At 47.8% G+C, this 13,925-nt stretch overlaps 1 long non-coding RNA gene across 1 annotated transcript; it reads right to left on the bottom strand.

Moving 5' to 3' along the window:
• Nucleotides 1–2,553: 2,553 nt before the first annotated feature.
• Nucleotides 2,554–5,857, bottom strand: LOC142589947 (uncharacterized). The gene is made up of 3 exons (XR_012830007.1): nucleotides 5,438–5,857; nucleotides 3,477–3,686; nucleotides 2,554–2,646 (listed from the first exon to the last, which is right to left on the bottom strand). It is a non-coding gene; the product is annotated as an uncharacterized LOC142589947 (long non-coding RNA).
• Between the last annotated feature and the right edge of the window lie 8,068 nt (nucleotides 5,858–13,925).

Consider the following 13,925-nt stretch of genomic DNA (forward strand, 5'->3'; position numbering starts at 1 on the left):
TCCACGCCTCCAGAATACTGCGCTCCGCGGGCGACGACCCACAGGCGGCCATCTACCAACCGCGTCGCACGCACCGCTGCGGCGGCCTCGAACCGGGACCGGCAGCCGCCGCTCACGACGGGGGCCTACACCGTGCCTCTTCAGGACGGCACCGTGAGCCCCACGCAGCGCCGCGTGATCGGCCTCCTGCATGCGGTCCTCCGTGTCGCCGCGGCCCTGGTCGTCATCGATGCACCCGGAGGACACGCGACCCAGCACGGCCTTCGGTCCAACGAGGAGCGCCCGCAGCCGAAAGGACACACGCCGAGGACGAGCTACGTCACGCGCTATCTGACCGATGGAAACGCGGTGGTTCTCATCCTGGGCCCAGGCCAGCAACGCTGTACCGGCATCCAGGGCGCGTCCTTCTTCGAAACTTTCGCGAAACCGGGGAGCTCGGCGGACGAGACGGTCGATGCCAAGGATATGACCCCGCGCCGGACATCATGTGATAAATATGTGTGTCACGAGAGATTAAAGCTCACTGGCTGAAGTGGTTGTTGAGTTGAACATATGGCAATGGACATTTTTGTAGAGCATGGAGCTATGGCTCGCATTTAGGTTGAAGTACATTTAAAAGAAATATCATATGTGCTTGGTGACATTTCTTCTTTTTAGTCCATGGAATCGAGTTACATTTATTTAGCGAAAAAAAAAAGAAAAAGTTGGCTATCAGTGGAGAAAACGGAGTTTTGCTGAAGAGAAACGACATCATGTTGATTAAACCCGACGCCGATTAAGCAGAAAAAGAAAGTCGCTGTTTCGCTTAAAAGGCGCAGCAGCGATTGCGATAACTTATATAGTAGACAGCTATACGAGGGAAGAATAGTAGTTTCATCTGCCGTATAAACTTGTAAACATTCGCTTGCTAACTAAATGAACAAGCATGGTGTCAGGCGCACGCAAGCAAATGTGAACACATGTCACTCGATGACCGCAGAAACTCGCCGTCAAAACGCTGACGGGAGGAAGCCCGGCACCAGCAAAACTATCAGCATTCGGTGCCCTCTGTCTAGACCGCAGATCGCTTTAAAGATAGGGCCATGCTCAGCAGCAGCCGGAATAGAACACCATCTCCCATCCCCCCCGCCTTTTCGTACTCTGTCCATGTCGCAGATGGCTTTCAAGACACAGAGGTCCGGGCTTGCGCGCCCGGCTGCCCGAGCCGCCTGGAGAAGAACGCGCACCCACTCCGCCGGCGCATTGCGCGGGAGGGAAGACGGCGCGCTTTTAGGCCCGCTTCCTCCCTGTTTTCCTTCTTTGCGTGCGCTAGATTGAGCCGTCATCGTCGGCTCACTCTCGCACCCTCTGACACGCACATACTGCATACGGCTCGCGGAGACTATGCTGTCTCCCTTGGAGCTCATACCAAACATCACGGCGACGGTTATGAAGACGACGACGGCAGAAATGCGCCTGGAGTGTCCATATATTTCCGCTCGCAATAATAACAAATTGGGGGAGTTGGCATAAACCGACCTTTGAAGCTCTTCAGTTCCTAATACGAATTCAGTTATGAATGCAGCCATCGTGCGTGCGTGTGTTTGTGTGCGCGCATGTGCGTGCGCGTGCACCTCCTCTTCTCTTGAGTTCCGTGTTTCTTGCGAAAGTTAAAAACTGTCGACGTAGATTACTATATTTACGCACGCTCGCCTGTCTTCTGCTTGTAATGCCATTGCTGCAGCAACCTACTTTGAAGCTGCGTTGATAAGTGCTAGAAGGCAAACACCTCCAGTACAAAAAAAAAAGGGGCAAGGCGAGACCAGTGGTGCTTCCGGTGGAGTGCCTAGATTATCATCCTCGGAAACGAGCAACGCAAAATACACAACGCACAATTCAATCAATTCAATATTCAGACATGACGAGCGCTGCAGAGAGATATGGTACGCGCCATACCATCCCTTACAAAAATTTTTAGTAACATTTTATAAACAGTCTTTAGACAAATGTTACTAGAACCTATCGACATTCTATAAACCGTCTTTAGACACCGTAACAACTTCCTAGTAAACTCCTACCGACTATTGGCCACCGATATTGAATTGAAAGTATAGATATAAAATGTCGATAGACTGCTTATTATCTTATGTCGGTAGAAAGTGTCAACTGTGAAGCGACTTTTTATTGACTACCTTTATACATCCTAACAACATGCTAGTAACATCCTGTCGACTATTCGCCACAGACAAATAGTTGACAGGATGTTACTAGGAAGTCGTTAGGATGTATAAAGGTGGTTAATAAAAAGTTGCTTCACAGTTTTTAGAAAGTACATAAAAATTTTATTCAGAGGTAATTACTTTTGCAATTATATATTGCAAAAATAAGCTTTAATTATCTCTGAATAAAATCTTTATGTACTTCCTAAAAGCTGTGCAGTGACTATTTATTAACCACCTTTATATATCCTAACGACTTGCTAGTAACATCCTGTCAACTATCTGTTTGTGGCGAATAGCGATTGCCAAGTGGCTAGGTGTGACATGCAACAGAAGAAGACAGGTTTACATTTGTGCTTGAACAAATCCATTTAATATCCCCGGGCTAGTAACGAGGACGAGTTCTCCAGCTGCCCTGGAAGTAGGCTGAAATGTTGCGTTATGTAGTCTAGAAAAGAGAAGAAAAAAGGCAATATATTAGTTTTGCTACAGTGACATTGCAACACACCATGCATCTGTTTCTTAAAAAGGAAGTGCACAAGACAAGTTTTCAACCCTGTGAGCTCTAAACATCTCCACCTGTTTTTTGCAAAGTCCTAAAATGCATGAAATGACTGAATTAGTGCACTAGAGCTGGGAGCGTGATGAATGTGCGTAACACCAACAGATGCATGACACATAAGCTCTATCATACCAATTGTCATCTACAAACAAAAGCTGTAAATCAACTTCAGTTTAATGAACTTCGATATTCGTATTGTGACCAGTACATGGAAGTTTCATGTGTGAATTATCTTAGCAAGGCAAGGTGCCACTCAGAACTGTGCTGCAGCTTTGCTTGGGCACAGGTACATAGAAGAGTTGACTTTTGTGTTGGACTTAAGAACCACGAAATGATACAAGCAACATGTAAGCAGTTGAACAGGCATTATGGACGTTCTACAGCAAGATTAGAAAATGCCTTTGCTGTGCAGGCAGACATTGTCAAAGCGAGCTTGCTACTAAACATGTTAGCTTTCCACAAGACAGGATATTATATTATCAGTGCATTCATATGACCAGGGCCTCTATCACAAAAATACATATGCCAACAGTAATGACAATTTTCTAGTTATGGTGGCAAAGCTTGCATTATAATATGCTATTATAATCAGGTTAATAGCTATTTTAGCTGGAAAGAAAGGAGTATACCCTAAGATAGCACTGAAATTGCCATGAAAGGAGTTTTGTTGAAAACTGCACAAAGAATATTAAGATGCTTCTTTGTAACACACATACTTAGTGTGGTGTTGACCTTGTTGGAATCCAACGGATCCTTCTGTGGAAGGCATTTGACAGCCGCCCAAAGAAGCACCTCCCTTCAACGTCTTCTATTGAAAAAGGGGCTTTAAGGAGGCCCTCCGCGAAGTGAAAGCCTGAGTTGTTAGCATCCAGGCACAGCCTCTTCAGCAGGTCCTTTTCAACATATACACCGCCACCGATGTCTACCTGTGAAACAATACAAGCACAGATTCATTTTATACACGTATGATCAAGGAATGGTTAGGAAATAGGGTAAGGTTTGCAAAAACAGAAGTAGCTGCTCTTGTTGATTCGGTTTAAAGAACAAAGCAGCCTTACGTATACCATACATGCATTGTACTGAGCTGTGTACTTTTACGTAAGACTAGAAAGTATTGGGAACTTCAATGCGAAAGAAAGACATGCATCTGCCTAGAACTAAGCAAATGTGTGCCACCCCTTGACACAGAGTGAGATCTGGTGCTGTTTTAGTGATTAGCAGACATTCAAAACTTCAAGCCTCATCGAGTATTGGGCCAAGCTGTGCTCGAGAACTATCAAACAAGATGCAGTTGTCTTCACATACAATTCTGACTTCCCTTTACAGACATACAGTTTTCAATTTACTGACTGCACTTGGGTGTAAAGATTTTGTCTGACAGAGCGAATAAACCACATACACAAGCAGCATTTTCATAGTTAGCATAGTCTTTAATAGGTACTGACACCTTCAATTTAGAAAGCCCTGTATATTGGGCCTCATCAAACTAATTTCATAAAAGGTTTGTCAAGGTAGAAGCATAGAACTTTATAGTCATTAGAAGACAGGTGAAAGGAGTTAATTATTGCAATTATTACTGAAAATTAAATTTTAGACAGCTCATCCCAATGAGAAATTGATGCAAGCAGTTTGTACATGACATGTCACATAAGCATTTAGATATCAAAAATAGGGATTAGAGAAAACCTTCCCTTAGAGGTTCATTAGTGCAAGCAGCCATGCCCTCCAGGAGACATAACTTCTTTTCCTGTAGGCAGAAAGAGGCTCGAGTATTTTATTGACACATATATGTGCCCATGCATATATGTTATCTCTGTTGTAAACTTTTTTTTCATGTACATGCAAGATGTGTTTATAACATCTTATTGTGCAAAAAATTTGCGTAATAATTCAAAGACCACGACTTTGTAGCGATGCTATTCCTTTTCGCTATTCGTTAGTAGTCTGACCGACGCCCCGGCCCGTGCTACGTACTGCAACTGCCGGCCGTTAGCGGTGGGCGAGAAGAGTGATATAGAATCGCAGTCTTTAAATTATTACGCACTGCCGTAACCTACGATTGCAAGAGCTGACATCTCGTTATTAAGATTTGGTTGGTCTGTGTTTCTTAAGGGCCGGCGTCTGATTGAAATGTCTAGATTAAAAATAAACCTCGTTATTGTAATATCGGCCTATATACGCTCTGTAACATAGAAGACAAATACGCGAAGACACTCAAGAACATAAATACACACAGGTTCTCGCGACGCGGACCTCCAAACCGAACTGTATACATACAAAAACCTTCATACAAGCTTCTATCTGCTTAAGCGTCAAACATAGCAATCGTGTGTCAACGCGCGAATACCATGATACATCGACGTATACATTACAGATGTACTGTACTTGCGGGAATGCCTATATAGCGAATAACTTCTTGCCAGGAAACTACCGAACGAACACCAACTTTCAATGTGTTTTCATAATTGTGTGCCCATTCAGGCATAGCAATCAAGGCGGGTAGCAGAATGCAAGTACGCTGTAACATCAGAGGAAGCTTTCGTGAAATTGCTTGCTAAATGTGCACAGCAACATGGCTAACATACGATAGGAAAGCGCTCTGCTCTAGCTAGTTACACAACGCTCATTACGTAAATCATAAGCTTCAAGAATGCGCGCAAGCGCCAAATTTGCTTACCTTTCAAGACTTGGCAAACGCTCCTTCGTCGAACAGGTACAGAGGCACCGACGTTTCTCTGGCGCAAGCACTGTAGAACTTCCGATGAACTCCAGCTCCACAAAAGCACAACCTTCAACAGTCTTCCATACACTACGATTCGAAGCCCCAGTACCAGACTTTTTCACGAGAGCGCGGGCAGGCAGAGGCAGCTCGGCAGAACAAAGGCAGCTCGGACGGGCGCTGTACTAGGGCACTCACTGTCGACACTGGTGGATCGCTCGAAACACACGGCGAACTAATGGCGTTACACGAGTCCGGAGGGTTCGGGATGGCTACTGCACACGACAAGGAGCACATTTTGTCTAGGCACTTCTAAAATATAACTCAAAGACCACCTAAATGCAAGGAGCATTCACTACAACCAACGTGTTGTGTCGACCAAACAAATACTACCGTAGCGCCACTCTGCGGTTTTTAGAAAAATGTATCTTAAGTGAAAAAATTGCGTGTTTTTTCCTAATAACATTTCGTACGGTCTTTTAATAGATTTGTTGGGTCCAAAAGTGTGTATATTGTACTTTGTGATACGAAGTTTAAGGAAATGTATATATAATATAAACGGAGCGGATGTTGCCTTCAAGATTCGCAATTGCTTCAGGTGCATGCAGCTTGCAAAAGCACGGCCTTCGAGATCAGACTTTGTCACTCAAAGGAAGCCGTAGCTAGGAGGCGGACAGGCATTTAGGCCCCAATCGTTGGGTTTACAGTGTCTAGGTAGGCTTCCTTATTTATAAAGAATATACAGGGACTTAAGCCGAACCATGAGCGAGCTATACAGACACGCGGTACGATTCGGTGTCCGATCCGACGTGCGGCGCTGCATGCTCCGGCTATTCGCGGGGGCGGGGGGGGGCACACGTTGCGTGCACATGTGCAATGTGCACATGGCGTGCATCCGAAAGATTGAGCGGCGCGTGAGCTCCGCCCACATCCAGCTCCCCAGCTTGAGTTCATATCCACGTCGAGAAAAGCAATATAAACAGCTCTGCACAACACTGCTTCGCTTTACGCGAACACTGTCGATAAAATTATCGCCCTGCGAGTGACAGAACACTTCACGACGGCGCCTTGTCCACTGACGGCTCCACTAAAGGCAGCGATAGGGCCGGTAGGCATAGCTAGGCGGACGCTGCGGCCGACGGCGCTTGCGATCCAGCCCGAGCTCGTCGAAGAGTGCTTATTTTTGCCAAAACAATTAACACTGTACTCATTAGGTCGGTCGTAATTAAATACAATTGGTTTACTCGACGCAGTCGTTGCGAAGGGCAAACGTGCAAGCGAAGCGAGCGGCCTCGCTCAGACGGTCGGTGTGTGATGTCTGCCCGCGAAATGCCCTCGCGTTGCGCCTCCCGATCTCGCCAGTCGTCCGTTCCCGATGTTCGGCACGGCAAAACACCTCGATTCGGGCTGCCGTTTCGGCGCGTCGGACGCCGGGTCGGACACCGAATCGGACCGTGTGTCTCCCGCTTTGGTTGGCGAACACGAGCCGATCAGCGCGCTGTCCGTGCAGCTCCGTCTGCTTGCAATGGTGCATGGCCTACGGACTTCTTTGACACCTACTGAGCACGAATTCATGATCACCGCTCCTATGCACGCTTGCCATGGCGCTAGCTGTTGTGTTTTCGAGAATACGTGCCCTCATGTTGAATTGGTGGGACCATATTTCCTCTTAGCGTCCGGTATTAGAAGCACTTTTTTTCTATAAACATTCTACTATCATCTGTTACTAGGAAGTTGATTAAAAATTAGGAAAACAGTTACTGTGCAAAAAAGCATTTTTTTAAAGCAGCCAGTCTTTGCATATTCATTTATAGTTGAAATTATGTTATCTGTTCATTTCTCACTAAATCATTTTTAACAACTTTCTAGTAACCAGTGTTACTAGAAAGTTGATTGAAAATTGAGGAAATTTACACCTGTGCATGAAACAAGACTGTCTTGCACCAGCCATGTTCACTGAATAATTATAACCTTATTTAATAATATTCATGCATGTTTTGTAACTTGGTTTATGTACTTTAAGAACATAATTATCTTTATTGACTTCCTATTGAATGGTGTTTCTAAAAAGTTAAAATAGTGTGTCTTAACTTTCTAGTAACTTTCTTTTTACATACTGAAGTTAGAAAAGAAGCAACCAACTTTCTTTTGACAAACGTTACTAAAAAGTAAAAGTCAATAGGATGTTACTAAAGTTGATAGGAAGTTGATAAAAGTTCTAAAGAAAGTAAGGAAGCATTTTTGTATGGGATTATATTGTGCCAAAGTGTACTATGGGCAGACCGGCCACTGTCTGAATGTTCGCCTCGGATTACACAATGCCGCTGTCGAGAATACCGCAGGCTGACGTGTGGCAGCACGTTGCAAAAACTTTGACAAACATATAACGAGACGCAGCCGGCCGGGCGTAAGCAGGTGAACGCTGGGCAGAATGCATCGGACACCCAAGGTGTTCGATGCGTCACCACGTCATGATACACCTCACTCCGCAGTGACGTCACTCCGCCATCACTCCATCTTGCAATCGATGCGGGCGCCATGCGCGAGCTCACGAAAAAAAATCACTCTTGTTTATTATTTTCTTCTTATAAACAACCTCCTCATACCTAGCTTTGAAGGGACACGAAAGAACATTTATTTCAACTGTGTTGGTAAATTACCCTACTACAATACAAAAAGAAACCGCCGCTACCAGAAAAGGCACTTAATTAGCCAGAAAAGAAAATCAAGAAGAAAGTAAAGGAAAATTGAAATACGGGTGGTGACGCCACCCTGAGGGTCCCACACTAGCACCCTGTGACGTCATGAATTTTGATGACGTGTGCTCGGGCGCATAGTTCATTTTTAATCAGCAAAGGATGGACTACACTTTCTTCAATAGAAGCCAATTGAACATTCCGAGAACTTGTACCGAGCCATTATTGGCCCGTATAATTTGAAATCTGTGACGTCACACTGACGTACTGGCGCTGGTGTTCCGGCGCGGATTTCGAGAAAAAAGTAGTACTTCGACCATTTTCTCTTCCAATAATCAAGCTATGACGCCAAAATTAACGAAAGTGGAAGAGCGAGAGCGAAGAAGAGAATAAAGGCAGGGAGGTTAACCGGCGACTCAGCGCGGTTGGCTACCTTACAGTGGGGAAGGGGGGAAAGGAGAAGAGGAGAAAAGAAAGTCCGCTGTGGATATCGCAGACGTATTACCAGTTCTCGGTTCCCTATCACACGAGTTCTGAATGGATACTTTGTCAGACTAAACTCAGAGCTTCTCTTCAGTGTCAGTTTCTACGGGGCGTGCTTACGGGCTCACCTCCGTTGCAAAGGAGATCGCTTCATCGTCGCCGCGGTATGGCACAAACGCGAAGCTCTCCAGCGTACCCAGTTCTTCATGAGCGGGCACCCGGCCGATCTCCGAGGCGGCGAGGTCGTCGATGGCCCAGTCGACTAGCCGCAGCTTGCGGAGCCTGGCATTGCCGATCGCGCAGTGAATCACGAGACGCAGCGAGACGCGGTTGTATGCTAGCGGCGACACGACCGTCAGCGACTCGAGCATGTGGCGTTTGCGTAGGCACTTCGACACGGCCTCGGTTTGCGCATGGGCTCTCGAGTCCATGCAGAAGTTCCGCGGAGCCAGCGACTTCAGGCTCCGGTTCTTGAGCAAGCCTGCGCGTAAGGGGACGCTTGTGGACGCATTAATCTCAATCACTGACCGACTTTGATCGCGCAATGAACCGGTCCGTAAACGTACAGTGTGCTGCTTTAATAGACCAGCCATGTTCGAATCACGCCCGCCATGACGTGGCTTCCGGCTCCCGCATTGGCTATCGGCGCGTGCCGACAGCAATAAGCGTAGCCTTCGAGATCTGTTTTTTTTACCACTCTGAGGGAGCCGTCGCTGGTAGGCGCGCATCTGTATACCACGTATGGTGAATGTTCGATTTCGAGCTATTGAGAGCACTACCGTGGTACGGTTTAAGAGCGCCCGATCGAAATCAAGCGCTCGGAACACGTCTGGACGTTCGTCTGGTTAATTCAAGAGCTCGGCGCTCTAGCTCAGAGCGCTCAGGGACGCTCCTACTGCTCCCACCTACCTGGGGGCTCTACCGAGGTCCGACAGAAATTCGATCACGTGGCTATTCCGATTTCTCTAAGAGCAGCTGGCACGTTCTTCTGAGAAATGCTTTATGGCTTCCATCTCGAAAGGGCTCTGCGTCGCTGTAAACCGAGTTCGGACGCGGTAGGAACCAGTCGAATGCACCATTGGACAGTTCTAAATACTCCGTAAATTCCTATTCTTATGGATGGCCGGTTTGCATGAGCCGAGAACGGTAGTAGCACAATCTAGTAGCGACATCTTGGGACACATCGTGAAAGTACTGCACTTTAGCAATTATTGTACTACCAAAGCAGGTAACTGGAGTAAGATAGGCAACTGCAGTGTTACCTGCGTGCGTTCTCACTGAGCTCTGCGATGCAAAATGTCGCAACCAGCATTGTCGCCGCCGTATACATACACCTCACATACGTTAATACGTTTACGAACAAGCTAAAACAGTACGTTAACATATGAGCCGCCACTGAATACCAGGTCACCTGGAAATGTGAACTGTAGTAGCATCGTTGCTTGCGACATCTTGTCATGATTTGTCGAATCATAGCATACTTAATTTCTTTTACGTGCGTGTTGTTGTGAAAGTAAAAAATAAAGGCATTAAGTTCACTGCGACGTTACGAGATGACTCGGTTGTGCGAAGTGCGATGGCGCCGGACTCCGCTTATTGCGAAATGCGAAGCGGAATGTCCGCCCGGTGCAAGCATGACGCGGTGTGACACCTAGTGAGGCAAAGGAACGCTGCGAAGATGGCTCCTTTACATGGTGGCAGCTCCTTGGGCCTAAATGTGTCAAGTTGCCTTAACAGAGACACACGCCCGCTAGTGCTCAACGGCGCGAGCAGCATTTCTCCACCGTGTTGACCTCACTATCGAGAGCGGGTGCGTTTCCCTAGACGTTCTACGAGCTCTCCCGCTGTTGCAGTGCACGTTCCGCGCTCCTACGCTTCCTTTAGGGCCTATCCGCTTTGAACTAAATGCCGCTTAAAACGAAGTACAGTTGCTGCCCTGATTTCTTCGTTGTAGCGAGGGTTTACGTTTTCGGAGTTCCTTCTAGGCGAAACGCGGGGGGTGTTAGTGGAGTTCAGCGTTGTTTGTGCGGGCGGCTACATGTAAGGGTCACGCGGGGTGGTCAAAACAGACGCGTGGTTCGACACCAAGACGGCGGCGGAGAGTTATAGCCATCGGGGGTGGGGGAGCTGCGGTTTACGAAGAGTGCGTAAGCGGGTAGACTGCGTGTCGGGGCTTCCGCCGGTCGGTTCGCAAAAGCAGCGCCGTGGCTTTGAAGTCAACCCCTCGCCGCTTAACCGCACCATGCCGAGACATTCTGCAAACGGAACAGATGCACAAACGGGGCGTGGAAGTGCTTTCTTCGGGGGAGTGTGTCTTGCGAGTTTGTGAGACAAGAGACTCGTTGCACTGCAAAAGATTTGTGTCAACGGCCTTGACGTATTGGAACTCCGGATAGTGTCGCCCTGGAGCCCCGTTGTGTGCACACTGCGCGCACCGCAGTGAGATTGGACCAAACGGTGAGGCGAGAAGGGTGTTGGGAATGCTTTTAGGTACGTGCAGGGCCGTTGGGAGGGTATTCGGTGGAGATTCGGCTAAGAGACGGAAGACAAAATTCTAACTTTTTGCTCTTAGTGTGACGTCCGTGTAAATAGTTTCCATTCTATCGCTTGCCTATTCTGTCTTAATAAACAGTTAACCCCTTTGCAATCAACCTCACTGCCAAATTAGATGAACCTTTCACATATGCCGAAGTCTTTGAGGCATCTCAAACAGCCGCCAGAAACTCGGCTTCTGGCCCTGATGCCATCACGAACGCGATGCTCCGGAACCTGGACGCTAGAGTCCTGACTAAAATCACAGAACTGTTCAATGACGAGAGCTGGCTCAAAGGCCAATTGCCCCCGGAATGGAAACACGCTAAAATTATCATGATCCCCAAACCTAAAAAGACCCCCTCAATAGACGCTCTGAGGCCCGGGCCGTTTCTCTCACGTCCTGTCTGGGTAAACTGTACGAACGAGTAGTAGAAATGAGGCTGAAGCGGTACCTTGAAGAAATAAGGTGGTTTCCAAACACCATGATAGGGTTCCGTATGAGGCTATCCTGTTAAGGCGCATTCTTACTGATCAGAGAAGAAGTTATAGCTAACATCGCCCGCGGAGAGGAAAGACTAGTGCTCGCACTAGACCTCAAGGGAGCATTTGATAACGTTTCACACAAAACAATATTGGAGGAACTCGAATTGACGGGATGCGGAGAACGAACATACAACTACGTGCGGGCTTTTCTCGCCAACCGCACCGCCACAAGAGGAATCGGTCAAATCACTTCCCAAAAGTTCAATATGCCCAGTAGAGGAACACCCCAAGGGGCAATAATCTCTCCTTTGCTGTTCAATATAGCGATGCGTCGCCTGGCGCGACAGCTGGACCAAATCCCCGATTTGGGCTACACACTGTACGCGGACGACATAACGCTGGCAGCAAGGGGTTCTCTGGGACACAAAGAACAAGTACTACAACAAGCAACCGAGGCAGTAGACAAATTCTCGAGGAGCAGTGGCCTCAAATGTGCCCCCGAAAAATCGCAGGCCATTCGGGTACACTCGAGGGGCTACATATCTAACGGACCTGTCAACATCGTTGTGGAAGGACGCACGGTCCAGGAAGTTAAGGCGATGCGGATCATGGGTTTCTGGCTCCAAAGTAGCGGGAACGCATCCCACACCATCAAAACATTGAAAACCACCGCAAATAACATTGCGCAAATGATCCGTTGCGTAACTTATAGGAAAGTGGGCATGCAAGAACACGACACGCTGAGGCTCGTCCATGCACTAGTGATAAGCCGAGTCACGTACGGCCTGCCCTACCACTTCCTTAGTCGCGAGGAGGAAAGGCAGGTCGACATCATAATAAGATCAGCATACAAAGCGGCCCTCGGACTACCCAAGGGGACGTCCACAGATCGCCTGCTAGCTTTAGGAGTACACAACACATTCGAAGAACTAAAACAAGCCACACTAATCTCCCAGAGGGAACGCTTGAGCTACACTCACGCAGGACGGGCCCTACTGACAAGGGCACGCATTTCCCCACACCCACAATTTATCAGCGATCACGTATTACCACGACCAACCTCAACACGAGCTCGAATAACAGTGGCCCCCATACCCAAAAACATGCACCCTGAATACAATAAAGCAAGGCGAAAAGCACGCGCACAACATATTAGAACAATGTATGGAAATAATCCCGCGTACAACACAATATACACGGACGCAGCCGCGTATTCGAACGTACACTCGAACGCCAGTGATGCCCAAAAGAACATCAGAAGTTACGCAATGGCAATCGTCGACACGAAAGCACAGCAACAATTTACGGCATCCGTCAAGGCAGGTACTCCGGCGGCTGCCGAAACTTTCACCGTGGCAATGGCCCTCGCTCACGCGGAACGCACGCAAAAGAGCGTCACCATAATAACGGACTCACAAGAAGCATGTCGCCTTTTTCTCAGGGGCCACGTGACCAAAACATGTCACTCAATAATACCGACGAAATTCGCCCATCATCACCGGATCCTATGGTGTCCAGGTCATACAGGACTTCAGGGGAACGAACTGGCCGATTCGCTAGCCCGAGGTATTATTAACCGGGCCGACTCGCCTGGGACGGTCCCAGGTAGCCACTGTAATCACCCCAATCCAACGAATTCCCGGGAGATTCTCGCTCATCAGCGTGCAACCAGGAAAAAATGCCCTCCCCCTCACCCACAACTCAGTGGAGAGGAAGCCGCCAGCTGGCGCAAAATTCAGACTGGGGTATTCCCCCACCTTAAATTACAGAATGCCATGTTCCCCACTCGCTACAGGCCCGACTGCCCGTTGTGCGGAGGCATACCAACATTACAACACATTACTTGGAATTCTGAATCACACCCGTTTGATAAAACACACCACACAATGGAGCAATGGGAGGCACAGCTAACCAGCTCAGACCTGGCGGGACAACAGTCCTTCATAAGACAGGTCAAGCGGGCGGCCGAGGCCAGCGGGGCCTTGGACTAAAGGGTCTCCGACCACTGCACGTAAATCGTCAAGCCAATAAAAGTTTCTCTCTCTCACTGCCTTGCCTACGGTAAAGTGACCTCGCGACATCCATAACATCTTCAAGCTTCCCTCACTGACATCGAGGCGAACATCAACTGTGTTCTTCGGAGCTTTTTTTCTTTTCCATTTCCTTTATGACGGAATAAAATAGAGTTTTCCGGACTTCTACAAAGCTTACTCACCACTAATAGGAATGGCTTATAGTCTGGCATGTGA

This window comes from Dermacentor variabilis, chromosome 8, assembly GCF_050947875.1.
Source record: "Dermacentor variabilis isolate Ectoservices chromosome 8, ASM5094787v1, whole genome shotgun sequence".
Taxonomy (NCBI): Eukaryota; Metazoa; Arthropoda; class Arachnida; order Ixodida; family Ixodidae; genus Dermacentor; species Dermacentor variabilis.